The following is a 19,882-nucleotide window of genomic DNA, read 5'->3' as shown; positions in this document are numbered from 1 at the left end:
CTAATCTACGCATCCCAGGACACTAAGGGGCAATTTTAGCACGGCCAGTCAACCTAACCCGCACATCTTTGGACTGTGGGAGGAAACCGGAGCACCCGGAGGAAACCCACGCAGATACGAGGAGAATGTGCAAACTCCACACAGACAGTGACCCAAGCCGGGAATCGAACCCAGGCCCCTGGAGCTGTGAAGCAGCAGTGCTAACCACTGTGCTACCGTGCTGCCCCGTACATTCTGCACTCTCTCATTTCCTTCTCTATGAATGGTATGCTTTGTCTGCATAGCACGCAAGAAACAATACTTTTCACTGTATGTTAATACATGTGACAATACTAAATCAAATCAAATCAAATCAAATCAAATCAAATCAAATCAAATCAAATCAAATCAAATCAAATCAAATCAAATCAAAATCCTCAAACTTTCAGTGCACTGAAGGGGGGGGGGGGGGCGATGGCCTCGTGGTATTATCGCTAGACTATTAATCTAGAAACTCAGCTAATGTTCTGGGGACCCGGGTTCGAATCCCGCCACGCCAGATGGTGGAATTTGAATTCAACAAAAATATCTGGAATTAAGAATCTACTGATGGGCATGAAACCATTGTCGATTGTCGGAAAAACCCATCTGGTTCACTAATGTCCTTCAGGGAAGGAAATTTGCCATCCTTACCTGGTCTGGCCTACCTGTGACTCCAGAGCCACAGCAATGGGGTTGACACTCAACTGCCCTCCAAGGGCAACTAGGGATGGGCAATAAATGCTGACCAGCCAGCGACAACCATGTCCCATGAATGTATAAAAAGAAAGTCATACCATTTCGACCTCCATGTGAACAAGTTACGTAAAGTTGCGAAGGCAGTGGCGTCACGGTGTCGTCACTGGACTAATAATCCAGAGATCCCGGATAATGGTCTGGGGACCTGGGTTCAAATCCCACCACAGCAGATGTTGAAATTTGAATTCAATAAAAAGTATCTGGAATTAAGAATCTAATGAAACCATTGTCAATTGTTGTAAAAACCCATCTAGTTCACTAATGCCCTTGAGGGAAGGAAACCTGTTGTCCTTACAATGCGGTCGACTCTTAACTGCCCTCTGCAATGGAGGGCAATTAGGGATAGGCAATAAATGCTGGCCCAGCTAGCGACGCCCACATTCCCATGAACAAATACAAATAATTCTCTTGAGGTTGGAGTTGTGGAATGACCTGATTGAGGTGTTTAAGACGTTAAAATAATTTGATTGGGTCGACATTGAAAAATTGGGTAGGATACCTTTTACAGAACGGAGAGTAGCGGTTAAGGGCTAAATGTTACCGGGGAAGTGGCAGGGGAGGGGGGTGGTGGTCGGGTCCTGGAAGACATTGCAGTTAGAAGGCACACCAAGCAGCCTGAAGTGGGTGAGAGTGGGACCTCGGACCCCCCAGTGGGGGAAAGCTCATCCTCAAGAGGTGTTGGCCGATCAGATTAGCTAGCAGGTCTCGCTGTTCCAGTGGCACCTGGATGCAGTAATGGGGGCTGCTGGGACTGCACAAAGGTCCTGGAACAACAATAACCTGGAAACCCAGAAAGGGGTAAATGGGATTTTGGATGCAGAGGGATCAAGAAGCCTAGGGTGGGGAGAGAAAGGCGACACGGTGGCACAGTGGTTAGCACTGCTGCCTCACATGCCAGGGATGCGTGTTCAATCCAAGCCTCAGGTCACTATCTGTGTGGAGTTTGCACATTCTCCCCGTGTCTGTGTGGGTTTCCTCCGGGTGCTCCAGTTTCCTCCCACAGTCCGAAAGACGTGCTGGTTAGGAGCATTGGCCATGCTAAATTCTCCCTCAGTGAACCCGAACAGGCACTGGAGTGTGGCGACTCGGGGATTTTCACAGTAGCTTCATTGCGGTGTTAAGGTAAGGTGACTTGTGGCACTAATAAATAAACGGAACTGAGGTGCAGATCAGCCACAATCTGATTGAATTTTGGAGCATGATCGAGGGGCTGAATGGCCGCCTCCTGTTCTTCACGTGACGTCTAAAACAACAACCTCACCTGATAAAACCATTATCACTCTCTTGAACTGGGGGGTTCAGTGCTCTGGGTAATGCTGAGAGAGTCTACTATCGCCTAATTTATCACCACCTCATAAGGCAGGGGTGTTTTTAAAGACTGGTTTACATCTGTTCGCGAGACTTCCTGCCCCACCTCCTTCTGGCTTTGCTCATTCATCTTCTGATCAATATCCATAGTCATTAGGTGCCACTTATTCACATTGTACAGCGCTCTCCAATCTCCTGCTTCTGAATAATATCAGCCTCTTCTGCATATTCCCATCTGGGACTGTCATCAGCAAATTCTGGCCCCACTCCTCATCAAAATGATAAATGCTGACTGGGAGAAGCGGAGGTCCAAGGATTGGCCTCTGGGGAGCTCCGTCAGTTACTGCTCTTTCCCTTAATTATTGCCTATCTCTGAAAGCAAGCCTCGCAATTATGTAGCATCTCTGATATCCCCAGGACATCCCACAACAGGCAGCGAAGCACTTCTTAAAGAACAGTCACTGGTGTAATGTCGGAAACGCAGCAGCTACTTTGCTCACCTTAACGCTCCCCCAAACCGCAGAGTGACGATGATCAAATAATCTGTTTGAGTGAGGTCAACTGAGGAATAAATATTGGGCAGGAGACCAGGGACAGTCTCTTTTTCAAAATAGTGCCGTGGGATCTTTTATATCTGCTCCAGAGCATAGGCACTGCCCTGGTTTAGCATTTCATCCAAGATAGAACTCACCTGGAATCTCTTACCGCCTGTTCATGCCTCGCTACCACTGCAGCGAATTCAGCACTGAGCCAAATCTCTGTTCGCTGCCACCGGATGGGAAAATCCCACTGGCGTGAATGGTCAGAAAATTCCGGCCTAGGTTTCTGCGCTCAAGAATCTGGAGAGGGGTTCGAACCCACAGACTTCATTGGTTAGAGTTATGCTCATTGTGCCACAACATTCCTGCCTACTTCCCAATCTAGTTTGCTTCATCTTCTTTTCGTCTCGGAGCCTCCGCCTTCACTGCCAGTCTCTGGAGAAGCTCTTTAAACAACTACTTTTCCAACGTCAGCACTTGTCGCCAGTTGATTTGCCTCCATTTTGGTTGGACATTACATGAACTGTGCATTCCCATCTGGAACGCCACTCCACCTTTTGATATGATGTGGAGATGCTGGTGTTGGACTGCGGTGGGCACAGTAAGGAGTCTCACAACACCAGGTTAAAGTCCAACAGGTTTATTGGTATCACGAGCTTTCGGAGCGCTGACCCTTCCTCAAGTTAGTCACTCACCTGATGAAGGAGCAGCCCTCTGAAAGCCTTGTGATGAATCATTAATAGCCCTATGATTTGATTTGATTTGGTTTATTATTGTCACATGTATTAACATACAGTGAAAAGTATTGTTTCTTGCGTGCTATACAGACAGAGCATACCGTTCATAGAGAAGGAAAGGAGAGAGTGCAGAATGTAGTGTTACAGTCATAGCTAGGGTGTAGAGAAAGATCAATTTAATGCGGGGCAGGTCCATTCAAAAGTCTGACGGTAGCAGGGAAGAAGCTGTTCTTGAGTCGGTTGGTACGTGACCTCAGACTTTTGTATCTTTTTCCCAACGGAAGAAGGTGGAAGAGAGAATGTCTGGGCTGCGTGGGGTCCTTGATTATGCTGGCTGCTTTTCCAAGGCAGCGGTAAGTGTAGACAGAGTCAATGGATGGGAGGCTGGTTTGCGTGATGGATTGGGCTACATTCACAACCTTTTGTAGTTCCTTGCGGTCTTGGGCAGAGCAGGAGCCATACCAAGCTGTCATACAACCAGAAAGAATGCTTTCTATGATGCATCTGTAAAAGTTGGTGAGAGTCGTAGCTGACATGCCAAATTTCCTTAGTCTTTTATGACAGCCTGAGGTTGTGAACAACGCTATATAAATGCACATCATTTCTCTTTGTAGAATAGATAAGCACAATGCTTTTAAGTAGGAAGAGGGAGTGATAGAGAGGTGGAGAGGTTTAGGAAGAGAATGCCACAACTTAGCTTCAGGATGACTGAAGGCATGATTATCAACAGTGGGGAAAAGTTAGTAGGGGATGCAAAAGAAGCCAGAATCTAAAGAGAATGGAGACCCCTGCGTATGAATGTACGTCACCTCGAGCAAGCATAAATGAGCCACATAATTTGCTCAACAGATTATCTTAAATTAACTGTTAGTGTAGCTATTAGCATACTCAGAATTATTCAGCAAGTGCTTGACTTGAAACAAAGGCTGCAAATTTTAAGTTTGAGGCATGACAGAACAAGGAAACAATGTTGGTAAGACCATAAGACCATAAGACATAGGAGCGGAAGTAAGGCCATTTGGCCCATCGAGTCCACTCCACCATTCAATCATGGTTGATTTCAACTCCATTTACCCACTCTCTCCCCATAGCCCTTAATTCCTCGAGAAATCAAGAATTTATCAATTTCTGTCTTGAAGACGCTCAACGTCTCGGCCTCCACAGCCCTCTGTGGCAATGAATTCCACAGACCCACCACTCTCTGGCTGAAGAAATTTCTCCTCATCTCTGTTCTAAAGTGACTCCCTTTTATTCTAAGGCTGTGCCCCCGTGTCCTAGTCTCCCCTGTTAATGGAAACAACTTCCCTACGTCCATCCTATCTAAGCCGTTCATTATCTTGTAAGTTTCTATCAGATCTCCCCTCAACCTCCTAAACTCCAATGAATATAATCCCACGATCCTCAGACGTTCATCGTATGTCAGGCCTACCATTCCTGGGATCATCCGTGTGAATCTCCGCTGGACCCGCTCCAGTGCCAGTATGTCCTTCCTGAGGTGTGGGGCCCAAAATTGCTCACAGTACTCCAAATGGGGCCTAACCAGTGCTTTATAAAGCCTCAGAAGTACATCCCTGCTTTTGTATTCCAAGCCTCTTGAGATAAATGACAACATTACATTTGCGAGTAGAAGGGTTACCAGTGAACTGTACTTGGCATGAGTCAGGGATTGAGGAGTAGAAGCGAGTAGAAGGGTTACCAGTGAACTGTACTTGGCATGAGTCAGGGATTGAGGAGTAGAGTTTGGATGATCTCAAGTTGACGGAGGTTACAAAAGGTGCAGAAATAACTCTGTCGATTTTGAAAGGGTTAAGTCACGTTCACTGTATGCAGAACATGGAGTCGATATTTTAAAGAGAACCTTTCCCTGTTGCGACGAAATTGTGCCTTTAAGGAATGTATTTGGGTCATGTTTCTTGTGCCACATCTGTTTGAGCAGTTTGTTTTATTATCAGTGCTGTTTTGTCTGCACCTGGCAGCCCCAATGTTACTGCAGCAGCATAATTGATTTTAATTGCTGCAATGTTTGTTTTAATCTGGACGAATGCAGGGTTGTCCTTTCAGTGTTTTCCTCTTGGGTTTTTCAGAGTGGGGCTTGATTAGGGTTTGACAGGAAAAGTCATGTGACTGGGCTGGGCTAGGCTCTCAGAGAAGCCCAGCTTAGTTACTGTTTGGGAGCTGCATAGAGAAGTAGCCCCTCATCTCTCTGGGGTTTGGAGCCTGGGATCTGCCAGAAAATAGGTCTCTTTCTCTGAAGTGCTCCTGCTTGAAGGTAGATCTTTCTCTGTAAACTGCTGTATGGGAGTCAGAAGGCAGGTGTTTTTCTGTATCTGTTCAGAGGGATTAAAAGGCTGGAAATCCAGCATCCACGTGAGCATATCTAGTTTTGGTGCTAATTGGTTCTGAAGTAGGATTGATGTCTGTGGGGATATTGCTTACATTGGAACTATTGAGATGTTAAGAATTGCACTTTGTCTTTGTAGGTTTTGATCTCATCATTGCCACTGTTGCGTGGGCCCCATTGGAATCAATATTTATAAATCTGTGCTCATTGTACCGTCATAAAGGGCAGCTATGAAATAAACAACCAGGCAAGAGCTCAGTGCTCAGTCTACACAACACACCAGGTAAACTGTCACATTTTAATTGGAAAAAGGTTAAAGCTAATTCTTTTTGTTATATTTTAATTGTGTTGTTAAAATAAAGTTTGTTTTAATAAAAGCTTCCTAGTTTGTCAATAGAATCACACCTGGAGAGAAACACCTCATGCTCACGCTAATGCCAAAATCAAATAAAGTTGGGGTCTGGGCTAACTTCATAATATACCGTTTCTGATCTGCTCCTGAAGACCATTAATACTTGAGTTGGAAGTTCCTATCCTGCTGACATTTAACTTCCTGCCGTATCACAGTGATGTTTCTATTCTTGTCTCTTTTTATTTTGTCATTAATCTTTAGCAAGACAACAGGTTCTTTCCAATATCTCCAAGGATTTGTTGAATGGATCAATTTCTATTGAGTGTGAGTGTTGTAATTAACAATTAATTTGGTTTTGATGTGACAGTTTACCTGGTGTGTTGTGTAGACTGAGCACTGAGCTCTTGCCTGGTTGTTTATTTCATAGCTGCCCTTTATGACGGTACAATTAGCACAGATTTATAAATATTGATTCCAATGGGGCCCACGCAACAGTGGCAATGATGAGATCAAAACCTACTTAAAAAGGTAAATCAATGTCATTCTGTAACACACACTGTCACACACACTGCCACATACACACTGCCACACACACAGTGCCACACACACACTGTCACACACACTGCCACACACACAGTGCCACACACACACTGTCACACACACTGTCACATACACACTGCCATACACACTGCCACACACACACTGCCACATACACACACACACACACACATACACACTGTCACACACAAGCTGTCACACACACGCACACACACTGTCTCACACACATACTATCACACACACGCAGGGTCACACACACACACACTGCCACACTCACACACACACACTGTCTCACACACACAGTCACACACACTGTCACACACACACTGTCACACACACATACACACATACACACTGTCTCACACACACTGTCGCACACACTGTCTCACACACACTGTCACACACACTGTCTCACACACACTGTCTCACACACACACACACGCACACACTGTCACACACACTGTCTCACACACACAGTCACACACACTGTCTCAAACACACACTGTCTCACACACACACACTGCCACACTCACTGTCACACACACACACACACACACGCACACACACACACACACACACACACACTGTCTCACACACACACACTGCCACATACACACACACACATACACACTGTCACACACAAGCTGTCACACACACGCACACACACTGTCTCACACACATACTATCACACACACGCAGTGTCACACACACACACACTGCCACACTCACACACACACACTGTCTCACACACACAGTCACACACACTGTCACACACACACTGTCACACACACATACACACATACACACTGTCTCACACACACTGTCGCACACACTGTCTCACACACACTGTCACACACACTGTCTCACACACACTGTCTCACACACACACACACACACGCACACACTGTCACACACACACTGTCTCAAACACACACTGTCTCACACACACACACTGCCACACTCACTGTCACACACACACGCACACACACACACACTGTCTCACACACACACACTGCCACACACACACTGTCAAACACACATTCAGACACTCACATATTCACACACACACCCACTCACACCCATACGCGCACACACACCCACACAGACACTCACACCCACACGCACACACACACTCACACAGACACTCACACCCACAGGCACACACCCACACACACACGCACACACACATACTGACACACACGCTCACACACACATGCACACACACACACATTCTCACTCACACTCTCACAAATGCAGGGTACACATTGTACTGATTAACCAGCAGGAGAAGGAATCCTGGCTCAGTTGTTTTCTTCCACACAGATGATGCTGAGATAGATTGTAACATTATCCCATCGCCACCCACACCCTCTCTACCCAGCCCAACCCCTGGGCCACACCCCACCCACCCCCATCCCAGCCTGCCCCCAAGCCTAGCTGGCCTGACTGAGATACTGACCTCCAGTGACCCCAGTGTGTTGTGTTTAAACTGCGTATCCAGTCAAGGCAATGATCCCCTTCCCCTCTCTGATGGACATCCAGTGGTGTTAACAGCAGCAATCAGTCACTCGCAGACTTTCAGCTGGAGTGTTGGATTTGCTTTGACGTGTTAAGGGATGTTGTCAAATGGACAATGTTTTCCTTAGTTTGGAGGGGAAGGCAGGTAAGTTAATGGGCCGCTCAGGAAGAGTTAATGTGGAACTTTAAATCCCGAATGCAGGAAGTTTGTGCCTTGAGAAGGTCTCTGTTTCTAATCGCTTGGGGGGGTGGGTGGTGGCCCCCGAGGGCTGGTGGAGAGAATCAATTTTTGCAGGCAACATTGAGAGGTTATTGTGTCCGTAAAGAGCACACTGTGGGCTCCTGTCTGTGGGCCTGGTACAGTGTCTTGTGAGGCCCTCTATCTGATCACAATGCCCCTTTAAGTCCACAATTGATAACGCATGATGCACTCGCGGCACTGACGCCCAACTTTGACACAATGGCCCAATTCACAAGAGTATCTGGGCCTAACTATCTCAAGCAGTGTTACCGTTTACTGGTGAAAGTTAAAGAACAATGTGGCCCTTTTACTGTTAAACAGCACTGGACGCAAACAACATTTTTCATTCTCTCAGGAGCCAACATTAAGCACCACCATTACCTTTCAACTTTCTGTATGTTGAAGGCTGCAGGTTAGACCATAAAACCATAAGATATAGGAGCAGAATTAGGCCATTCGGCCCATTGAGTCCCACCACCATTCGTTCATGGCTGATATGCTCCTCATCCCCATTCTCCCGCCTTTTCCCCGTAACCTTTGATCCCCTTACCAATCAAGAACCTGTCTATCTCTGTCTTAAATATACTCAATGACCTGACCTCCACAGCCTTCTGCGGCAATGAATTCAATTCCTCCTCATCTCAGTTCTACCGGGTCATCACTTTACCCTGAGACTGTGCCCTCGGATGCTAGTCTCTCCTACTAATGGAGACATCTTCCCCACGTCCACTCTATCCCGGCCTTTCAGTATTCTGTAAGTTTCAATGAGATCCCCCCTCATCCTTCTAAACTCCATCGAGTACAGACACAGGGTCCTCAAACGCTCCTCATACGTCAAGCTTTTCATTCCCGGGATCATTCTTGGACCCTCTCCAAGGCCAGCACATCCTCCCTTAGATATGGGGCCCAAAATTGCTCACGATATTCCAAATGTGGTCTGACCAGAGTCTTAAACAGCCTCAACAGTACATCCCTGCTTTTGTATTCTATTCCTCTCGAGATGAATGCTAACATTGCATTTGCCTTCCTAGACTCAACCTGCAAGTTCACCTTCAAAGAATCCTGAACCAGGACTCCCAAGTCCCTTTGCGCTCCCGATTTCTGAATTCTCTCCCCATTTAGAAACTAGTCTATGTCTCTATTCTTCTTACCAAAGTGCATGACCTCACACTTTCCCACGTTGTATTCCATCTGCCACTTCTTTGTTCACTCTGCTAACCTATCCAAGTCCTTCTGCAGTCTCCCCGCCTCCTCAATACTGCCTGTGCCTCCACCTATCTTTGTATCATCGGCAAACTTAGCCACAATGCCCTCAGTTCCTCCATCTGGATCATTGATGTATCGAGTGAAAAGTTGTGGTCCCAACACTGACCCCCGCAGAATTCCACTAGTCACCCCTTTATCCCCACTCTCTGCCTTCTGTGTTGGTGTTCTGTTTACCAAGACTCACTGCCCCATGTGACTATTGTTCAGTTCAGACACCCCGCTGCATTTCACAGCGGATTCATTCTTTCCTCATCGCGGAATTCTTTCTTCAACTTTTATTTGATCTTGGGGGGTGGTCAAAGCTGCCATGAAGGATGTGGAGGCATGGAAAGGGTGCAGAAAAGATTTACCAGGATGTTGCCCGGTATGGAGGGCATTAGCGATGAGGAGAGGTTGGAGAAACTTGGTTTGTTCTCACTGGAATCACGGAGGTTGAGGGGCGACCTGACAGAAGTCTACAAGATTATAAGGGGCATGGACAGAGTGGATAGTCAGAAGCTTTTTCCCAGGGTGGAAGAGTCACTTGCTAGGGGGCATAGGTTTAAGGTGCGAGGGTCAAGGTTTAAAGGAGATGTACGAGGCAGATTTTTTACACAGAGGGTGGTGGGTGCCTGGAACTCGTTGCCGGGGGAGGTAGTGGAAGCGGATACGATAGTGAATTTTGAGGGGTGTCTTGACAAATACATGAATAAGATGGGAATAGAGGGATATGGTCCCTGGAAGGGTAGGGGGTTTTAGATAAGATGGATAGCATGGTCGGTGCAGGCTTGGAGGGCCAAGGTCCTATTCCTGTGCTGTAATTTTCTTTGTTCTTTGTTGTTACAACTGGTTGGCTTGTAGTGCGAACAGGAGCTTCATAGAGGCCGGAGGTTACAGATGGTAGGATACGTGGGTGGCACAGTGGCACAGTGGTTAGCACTGCTGTCTCACAGCACCAGGAACCCGGGTTCAATTCCAGCCTCGGGTCACTGTCTGTGTGGAGTTTGCACATTCTCCCCGTGTCTGCGTGGGTTTCCTCCGGTTGCTCCGGTTTCCTCCCACACTCCAATGATGTGCGGGTTAGGTTGATTGGCCATGCTAAATTGCTTTTTAGTGTCTGGGGGATTCGCAGGGTATATATGTGGGGTAATGGGGATAGGGCCTGGGTGGGATTGTGGTCGGTGCAGGCTCAATGGGCTGAATGGCCTCCTTCCGCACTGTATGGATTCTACGATTCTATTAATTTACCCTGAGGCCATTTGTGGAAGAATTTGCATTAATGTAGCACCTTTGCAGGATCTCGGGTATCACCAAGTGCTTCCTAACCAATGACTTTTGAAATGTGGTCAATCTGTAAGATAGATCTGAACTGGCTGTTTTACATCAACCTTTCTTAATGATTGTGCAGCTTAGTTCACGGTTAGAATTTGTTATAATGTGTCAGTATGCTGAGGCTTACAAATGTTCCTTCACCTCTGTAATCATCCTGTTTATTGTGGAGCAGAAACTATGTCTTTATGGCCTTGAAGGAGATAATAATGAGAGAATAGAACAAAGAACAGTACAGCACAGGAACAGGCCCTTCAGCCCACCAACTCTGTACTGACACGGATGCCTCTCTAATCTAATATTTTCTTGCCTCTATGTGCTCCATATCCCTCTATTCGTTGCCTATTCATGAATCTATCCAGATGCCTCTTGAACGTTGTTATAGAATCTGCTTCCACCACCTCCTCCGGCAGCACCCTCTGCGTGAAAAACCTGCCCCTTACATCTCTTTTAAACTTTTCCTCTCTCAATCTCAACCTATGCCCCCGAGTAATTGACCCTTCAACCCTGGGAAAAAGACTCTGACTATCCACTCTGTCCAAACCTGTCATAATCTTGTCAAACTCTATCAGGTCCCCCTCGTCCTCCGACGCTCCAATGAAAACAATCCAAGTTTGTTCAACCTTTCTTCATAGTCCATATCCTCCAAACCAGGCAACATCCTGGTAAATCTCTTCTGCACCCTTTCCAACTGCATCAACATCCTCTCGGTAATGTGGTGACCAGAATTGTACACAATGCTGCACATTGTGGTAAATAACAGATTCAAATCTGAATATTAGCTGTCCTAATTCAACTTTGGTTTACAAAGGACTCAGTAACAATTGCAGAGACGCCAGTGCTATAACCTTAAGTCACCTTGATAAGTGTTCATTTTATGGCCAAGTCTCTGTTTAATCATTCCCTTGATTTTAATCTCAGTTCAAGTTAAGTAGCCTGTGAGGGGGGTGGGGTTGGGGAGGTGGGGCACTGGGAGAGAGAGTTACCCTTTGTATCCATGAGCTAGGGAGGTTTAAATACAATTGGTCGTGTTTTCCACTCCCCTGTTTAACTTCCTGTGACGATGTGAGCTTCTCACTGCATCTGCTCCCCCTGTCAGCCTAACCACTGGGTTCAAACAGCCAATGTTACCCCAATGTCTGCTCGTGCCAGCTGACCATATTGGTGTTCGGTCCGGCTAGACTTCAGCTTTCAAATCAACAACTTGTTTGCAAATCCCTCCACGGCCTGGCCTCTCCCTATCTCAGGAATCTCCTCGAGTCCTACCACCCTCCGAGATCTCAGCACTCCTCCAGTTCTGGCCTCTTGCACACCCCCAGAGTCCTTTCAAAGAACAAGAACAAAGAACAAAGAAAATTACAGCACAGGAAGAGGCCCTTCGGCCCTCCAAGCCTGCACCAACCATGCTGCCCAACTTAACTAAAACCCCCTACCCTTCCGGGGACCATATCCCTCTATTCCCATCCTATTCATGTATTTGTCAAGACGCCCCTTACAAGTCACTACTGTATCCGCTTCCACTCCCTCCCCCGGCAGCGAGTTCCAGGCACCCACCACCCTCTGTGTAAAAAATCTGCCTCGTACATCTCCTTTAAACCTTGCCCCTCGCACCTTAAACCTGTGCCCCCTAGTAATTGATTCCTTCCACCCTGGGAAAAAGCTTCTGGCTATCCACTCTATCCATGCCTCTCATAATCTTGTAGACTTCTATCATGTCGCCCCTCAACTTCCGTTGTTCCAGTGAGCACAAACCAAGTTTCTCCAACCTCTCCTCATAGCTAATGCCCTCCATACCAGGCAACATCCTGGTAAATCTTTTCTGTACCCTCTCCAAAACCTCCACATCCTTCTGGTAGTGTCGCAACCAGAATTGAACACTATATTCCAAGTGCGGCCTAACTAAGGTTCTATAAAGCTGCAACATGACTTGCCAATTTTTAAACTCAATGCCCCGGCCGATGAAGGCAAGCATGCCGTATGCCTTCTTGACTACCTTCTCCACCTGCATTGCCACTTTCAGTGACCTGTGTACCTGTACACCCAGATTCCTTTACCTATCAATACTCTTAACGGTTCTGCCATTTACTGTATATTTCCTATCTGTATTAGACCTTCCAAAATGCATTACCTCACATTTGTTTGCATCAAACTCCATCTGTCATCTCTCCGCTCAAGTCTCCAACTGATCTATATCCTGCCGTATCCTCTGATGGTCCTCATCGCTATCCGCAAATCCACCAACCTTTGTGTTGTCCGCAAACTTACTAATCAATCCAGTTACATTTTCCTCCAAATCATTGATATATATTACAAACAGCAAAGGTCCCAGCACTGATCCCTGAGGAACGCCACTTGTCACAGCCCTCCATTCAGAAACGCACCCTTCCACTGCTATCCTCTGTCTTCTTTGACTGAGTCAGTTTTGTATCCATCTTGCTAGCTCACCTCTGATCCCATGCGACTTCACCTTCTGCACCAGTCTGCCATGGGGGGCCTTGTCAAAGGCCTTATTGAAGTCCATGTAGACAACATCCACTGCCCTACCCCTCATCAATCATCTTCGCCACTTCCTCGAAAAACTCGATCAAGTTCGTGAGACACGACCTCCCCTTCACAAAATCTTCGCCTTTGGGAGCTCTGACTTCAGCTGTCCAGACCCTAAAAACGGAAATTCCCTTGCTAGACATCTCCATCAAGATGATCCTCACAACATCCCTCTTTGGCCAAGTTTTTGGTCCATAAGATATCGGAGCAGAATTGGGCCATTCAGCCCATCAAGTCTGCTCCACCATTCAATCATAGCTGATAAGTTTCTCCCGCCTTTTCCCTGTAACCTTTAATCCTTTACCAATCAAGAACCTATCTACCTCTGTCTTAAATACACTCAATGACCCAGCCTCTACAGCCTTCTCTGGCAATGAATTCCACAGATTCACCACCCTCTGGCTGAAGAAATTCCTCCTCATCTCAGTTCTAAAGGGTCGTCCCTTTACTCTGAGTCTGTGCCCTCGGATCCTAGTCTCTACTACTAATGGAAACACCTTCCCCATGTCCACTCCATCCAAGGGTGACACAGTGGCATAGTGGTTAGCACTGCTGCCTCACAGCATCAGGGACCCGGGTTCGATTCCCGGCTTGGGTCACTCTGTGTGGAGTCTGCATGTTCTCGTTTCTGCGTGGGTTTCCCGCCACAGTCCAAAGATGTGTGTGTTAGGTGGATTGGCCCTGATAAATTGCCCCTTAGTGTCAGGGGGACGAGCTCGGGTAAATGGGTTGTGGGGATTATGGGTGGGATTGTGGTTAGTGCAGACTTGATGGGCTGAATGGCCTCCTTCTGCACTGTACGATTCTAAGCCTTTCTGTAGTCTGTAAGTTTCAATGAGATCCCTGTCCTGGCATTGTTTTATGTGACTGAGTGTCAATGTTAGCTTGCGAACCCTCCAGTGAAGCACCTTGAAACATTAAAGGCGTGATATAAATGAACGTTGGTGCTGCTGATTAGAAATAAAACTGCTGAATTCAATTTAAGAATGCTCCAGTTCTGCTGCTCCCAAAGCAGAAAAGCCCTCAATGTTTGTTCCGGGATCTGGCCTTGACAACGCTGAACACTGAGTTATAATTACAAGGTTGCACTTCTAGGAACAGGAGTGGGTCTAACCGTTCTGCTGATTACAGGAAAAGAAAACAATCCGATCTGGGATCCTCTCTGTATGAATCTGAGAACAGTTTGAAAGTGGGAAAGCACTGAGCCTGCAACTTAAAGTTTATTTAGTCGTGTCACAAGTAGGCTTACATTAACACTGCAATGAAGTTACTGTGAAAATCCCCTAGTCGCCACACTCCGGTGCCTGTTCGGGTACACTGAGGGAGAATTTAGCATGGCCAATGCACCTAACCAGCACATCTTTCGGACTGTGGGAGGAAACTGGAACACCCGGAGGAAACCCACGCAGACATGGGGAGAACGTGCAGACTCCGCACAGACAGTTACACGAGCCTGGAATTGAACCCGGGTCCCTGGCGCTGTGAGGTAGCAGCGCTAACCACTTCGTCAAAGCGGTGTGATACGGGGCATGTCATTAATGAGGAGAGAGCGGTGAAAGGGTTAGGGAAGGAATTCCAGAGCTTCGGACCCAGACTATGTTGATCTCATGAGCATCCGCTTTGCTCCACCATGGTAGTGGAGAACGAGGCCATTCAGCCCATCGAGCCTGTATCATCCCAACTGCCTGAACAATGCTGGACAGATCTGGCAGCTGTGGAGAGAGGAACAATGTTACGGTTAGCCTCACGGAACCTCCCTACGTGATGTGGTCTCAGTGCGACTCCAGCCCTATACCGGTTGATTCTCAATAACTCGAAGTAAACCAGGAATGGGTAACAAGTAATGAATTATTTACCATCATCACTGCTTTCCATGGACAAATAATTCGAAAAGTGCCAAGCCCCTGTGATGTCACTTGCAGACTGGGGTCTCTCGGATCAGCTGTCCAGATTCAGACTGCAGTCTTCCTCAGCTCACCCAGAACCCAGTGTTAAGCAGTGATGGTGAGGGAGCCACACCCAAAACCTATCCAGAGAGCTGGTACATCCCTCCTCCTGTGCTCATGGTTCCATTGCTCAGTGTGCTTCTAGCAATGCCTTAAAATCTTATCTTATAGAAGAGGGCCATTCGGCCCATCGCACCTGTGCTTGTGGCTCCTTGGATCTTTTTTCTTCATTCATTCAAGGGTTATGGGCGTCACTGGCAAGGCCAGCATTTATTGCCCATCCCTAATTGCTAAGCCATTTTGGAGCACTGCTGTGGGCCTGGAGTCACATGTAGGTCAGACCAGGTAAGGTTGGCAGATTTCCTTCCCTGAAGGACTTAGTGAACCCGATGGTTCAACAATTGACAATGGTTTCATGGTCATCAATAGACTTTTAATTCCAGATTTTTATTGAATTAAAATTCCACCAATTGCCATGGTGGGATTTGAACCCGAGTCTCCGGATCGTTACTCTGGGTCGCTAAACCACCTCCCCAGTGTGCTGAAGAAAGGGAAAATTAATCCTGTTTCCTTGGATGACTATCCTGATGGGAAAGATTGTTGTCCTTAGAGCAGAGAAGGGCCAAGAGGAGATTTGCTAATGGGTGTTTAAAATAAAGGATTTAGATTGAGTAAACAACGAGAAATAGCTTAATAACCAGAAGGGCCAGTTTAAGAAAGAATACATGAGGAAAATATATTTTTTAATGATGTGAGTGGTTGGGATTTGAATGCGCTGTCCGATAGGACAGTGTGTACAATTCCATATTTGCTTTCAAAAGGACATAGGCAGTGGTTAGCACTGCTGCCTCACAGCGCCAGAGACCCAGGTTCAATTCTGGCCTTGGGTCACTGTCTGTGCGGTGTCTGCACATTCTCCCCATGTCTGCGTGGGTTTCCTCTGGGCGCTCCGGTTTCCCGGTTCAAAGATGTGCGGTTTGGATGGATTGGCCATGCTAAATTGGCCCTTAGTGTCAGGGGGATTAGCAGGGTGAATATGTTGATTTCGGGGATAGGGCCTGGGTTGGATTGTGGTCGGTGTAGACTCGATGGGCTGAATGGTCTCTTTCTGCACTGTAGGAATTCTATGATTCTATGATCCCACAGCACAATGTTAAAGAAAAGCAGGCGATACTGGAGTTATCCCCACTAATTCGGCTTGTCTTTTTTAATGGCTGGACAAGTGGGACTTCTGTTCATTAATGCCCGCATGCTTATGAGATTGGGATTGTGGATCTGTGCAGAGTCCCTCTCCAGCAGAAGAGGTGGTCCCGGTGAAGAGGAATTAGCCTGATGGGCTAATAACATGGACAAAAGGTTGCCACTCAAAATTGCTTCAAACTGTGTACAGCTTTGGTCTCCTTACTTGAGAAAGGATACACTGGCACTGGAGGGGGTGCAGACAAGATTCACTAGGTTGATTCCGGAGTTGAGAGGGTTGGCTTATGAAGAGAGACTGAGTAGACTGCGGCTATACTCATTGGAATTCAGAAGAATGAGGGGAGATCTTATAGAAACATTTAAGATTATGAAAGGAATAGATAAGATAGAAGCAGGGAGGTTGTTTCCACTGGCGGGTGAAATTAGAACTAGGGGGCATGGCCTCAAAATAAGGGGAAGCAGATTTAGGACTGAGTTGAGGAGGAACTTCTTCACACAAAGGGTTGTGAATCTGTGGAATTCCCTGCCCAGTGAAGCAGTTGAGGCTACCTCATTGAATGTCTTTAAGGCAAGGATAGATACATTTTTGAACAGTAAAGGAATTAAGGTTTATGGTGAGCGGGCGGGCAAGTGGAGCTGAGTCCACGAAAAGATCAGCCATGATCTTATTGAATGGCGGAGCAGGCTCGAGAGGCCAGATGGCCTACTCCTGCTCCTAGTTCTTATGCTCTTATGAAAATAGAATTGTCATTGCGACACTTGGGGAAACAAATTGTACGTTTGTGATAAGAGTGCGAATTGGCAGGATCAATCGCAGAGGATGACAGTGTGCCAGAATATAGCGTTCGGTTCTGGACATCGTACCTCAGGAAGAATACATTGACCTGGGTGAAGGTGCAGCACAGATTCTTCAGAGTGATACCGGGCTCAAAGTTTGACAATTTGACAAGTTGCACAGACTTGGCAACGTCACAGAATTTTTTTAAAGCCAGAGGTTAATTTAATTTCTTGACTAGCAAGGGGGTCAAAGGTTATCAGGGATGGAAGGGCGGAATGCCCAAAGATCCTTAGACAGCATCTTCCAAACCCACGACCACTTCCATCTCGAAGGACAAGGGCAGCAGATACATGGGAACACCACCACCTGCAAGTTCCCCTCCAAGCCACTCACCATTCTGACTTGGAAATAGCTCGCCATTCCTCCACAGTCGCTGGGTCAAAATCCTGGAATTCCCTCGTTAAGGCATTGTGGGTCAACCCACATAACATGTAACCACCACCTTCTCAAGGGCAACTAGGGATGGGCAATAAATGCTGACCAGCCAGTGACGCCCATGTCCCACGAATGAATTTTAAAAAATGTGGAGTAGAAGCCACAATCAGATCTACCATGAACTTATTGAATGCCAGCGCAGGCTCGAGGGGCTGAATGGCCTACCCCTGCTCCTAATTCATATATTTGCAAGCCTTGAGTATGGAAGTTTAAGTGTCGATTTGATTGAGGTGTTTGTGATGATTAATGGAGTTGGCAGGGGCGATAGAGACTGGTGGGCAAAGCTAAAACAAGGTGGGACAATCTTAACATTAGAGATAGGCTGTTCAGGGGTGATGCCTGGAATCGCTTCTTCACACATAGTGTGGTGGAAGTCTGAGACTCTTTGCCCCAATGAGCTGTTGCAGTTGGTGGGGGGTGAGTGGGGGATGTGGGGCTGAGTGATGGCCAACTGAAAATTTCAGAACTGACACAGAGATATTTGCAAGCCTAGAATATTGAGAGATATGGGACCAAGACGGAGAAGTGGGATTAAATTGTAGATCGGCCAAGGTCTAGTTGGATTGTGGAATGGGCCTGAGGAGCTGAATGGTCTCCTCACCTTCCTATGTTCCTGGATCAACGGGTCCCAACCGGAGTGCTGCTGCACACTTGTGTGCCGTGAAGACCTCCCGAGTGTGCTGTGAAAGAAGATTCAAAATGATTCAGAATTAATGTAATTCAACTAAAACTAACCTTCGTCTCCAGCTCTGTGGTTGGCATCTCCAAGAGCCAATGAATCTTGGGCCTCCCACACGTGCAGCAGCTGGGAAAGGGCCGCACGCGCGTGGTTTAGATTTTTTATGTTGGTCAGCCCCATCCGCATGACCACCGGGACTTGGAGCTGAAGACAAAGACCCCCTGCGCCCGCACAAAAAGCAAAAACTCAAAAAGGGCTGCAAAAACCCTGGGAGAAATGAAAGAAAAAGAGACAGAGAGAGGTAAAAGAAAGGGGCAAGAGGACATGGAGGAGTTTATTGAATCCCTACAGTGCAGAAGGAGGCCATTCGGCCCATCAAACCTGCACCGACCACGATCCACCCCAAGGCCCTTTCCCATAACCCCATGCATTTACCCTAGCTAGTCCACCTGACACTAAGGGGCAACTTAGCAAGGCCAATGCACCTAACCCGCACATCTTTGGACTGTGGGAAGAAACCGGAGCACCCGGAGGAAACCCACGCAGACACGGGGAGAACGTGCAGATCTGCTTAGACAGTGACCCGAGGCCAGAATCAAACCCAGGTCCCTGGCGCTGTGAGGCAGCAGCGCTAATCACTGTGCCACCGTGCTGCCAAGGCGCCCAGTATGGGAAGAAGACAGGTAAACTCGGGGTGTGCCTCGAATCTTTTTATGGTGTCAAGATGCGCCATGACATTTCAGAGGTTGGGAACCACCGTTCTCGATCATGTATTCTCTCATTGACGTTATCTCTGCTTGCTTGCCCGTTTTTGGTTCCTGGTTTGGCCAGGGCAGGGATTGCTAAATCACCATGTCACCGTGCTGTGGATCCCAGTCTTGTTGCCTCATTTCCCTTTGGCACGGCTGGCTGGAACTGAAGACACCACCCAACGATTAGGCTGCGGCCTCTGCACTGCACGCTCTGCTGGGTTTACGAGCTTCGGAACTGTTTCAACAGAAAGGTTGCTGACGCAGATCCGGGCCACCAAGGTATCGCAGCCAGAATGTGAACCCAAGTCCACATTCCAGACTCTGAATTAATCGCAACAATTAACGATGCCAACACACTTCCAGGTACTCACATTCTGTCAGCTGCGTGCAAAGCAAAGCTTGTAACATTTAACGTTCGTATCTGTACTTGGAAACTGGGTCCACGAGTTGCGATCGTCAGTTCCGGAGAATGTTCTTGAAGCTTTCTGAAAAGAGAAGATATAATGGGTACATTATGGCCTCCTTCAGCACATTGTGTCCCAT

The 19,882-nt window shown here is 47.2% G+C and overlaps 1 long non-coding RNA gene across 1 annotated transcript; it reads right to left on the bottom strand.

Moving 5' to 3' along the window:
• Positions 1-15,103: 15,103 nt before the first annotated feature.
• On the bottom strand, positions 15,104-19,528 carry LOC144504780 (uncharacterized). Its single transcript, XR_013499698.1, has 3 exons — positions 19,439-19,528; positions 18,644-18,854; positions 15,104-15,201 (listed from the first exon to the last, which is right to left on the bottom strand). It is a non-coding gene; the product is annotated as an uncharacterized LOC144504780 (long non-coding RNA).
• Positions 19,529-19,882: the final 354 nt, after the last annotated feature.

This window comes from Mustelus asterias, chromosome 15 (assembly GCF_964213995.1).
Source record: "Mustelus asterias chromosome 15, sMusAst1.hap1.1, whole genome shotgun sequence".
Lineage (NCBI taxonomy): Eukaryota > Metazoa > Chordata > Chondrichthyes > Carcharhiniformes > Triakidae > Mustelus > Mustelus asterias.
Note: the sequence above shows the minus strand (reverse complement) of the source record. Positions and strands in the feature narration are given on the sequence as shown.